This window comes from Stegastes partitus, unplaced genomic scaffold, assembly GCF_000690725.1.
Source record: "Stegastes partitus isolate 25-593 unplaced genomic scaffold, Stegastes_partitus-1.0.2 Scaffold20, whole genome shotgun sequence".
Lineage (NCBI taxonomy): Eukaryota > Metazoa > Chordata > Actinopteri > Pomacentridae > Stegastes > Stegastes partitus.
Window position 1 is genome coordinate 557,532 of NW_007577751.1, and position 796 is coordinate 558,327.

Consider the following 796-nt stretch of genomic DNA (forward strand, 5'->3'; position numbering starts at 1 on the left):
CTGGATCTCCGACTACCTCACTGACAGACCACAGTATGTCAGACTGAAAGACACCACATCTAATACTGTGGTCAGCAGTACAGGGATCCCTCAGGGGGCAGTGCTGGCCCCTCTCCTCTTCACCCTGTACACCTCGAACGTCTGTTCCAACTCGGAGTTGTGCCACATACAGAAGTACGCAGATGACACAGCCATCATGGGGTGTATCAAGGATGACAGAGAGAGTCAGTACAGGAGTCTGGTGGACGAATTTGTTGTCTGGTGCAGAGAAAACCACCTGCAGCTGAACGCCTCAAAGACAAAGGAACTGGTCATAGACTTCAGGAAATCTGGACCATGCCCACCACCAGTTCTGATTGAGGCACATGAGGTTGAACTTGTACAAAACTACAAGTACCTTGGGCTGTGGCTGGACAACAAGTTGGACTGGACATGCAACACAGACTACCAACTACAGACTTGCGATCGTTCAACATCTGCAGGAAACTCCTGCGGATGTTCTACCAGTCGGCGGTCACCAGCATCCTTTTCTACGCCGTGGTGTGCTGGGGCAGCAGCACATCAAAAAGGGACGCATCGAGGCTGGACAAATGAATCAGGCAGGCCAGCTCTGCAGTGGGCATGAAACTGGACTACCTGGTGACAGTGGCAGAGAGGACAATGAACAAACTGCTGGCCATCATGGACGATGTCAGCCACCCTCTCATACTGTCATCATCGCCCAGAGGAGCCAGTTCAGCGACAGGCTGCTCCTCCCCAGGTGCAAAACTAACAAGACCAAAAACTCCTTTGTCCC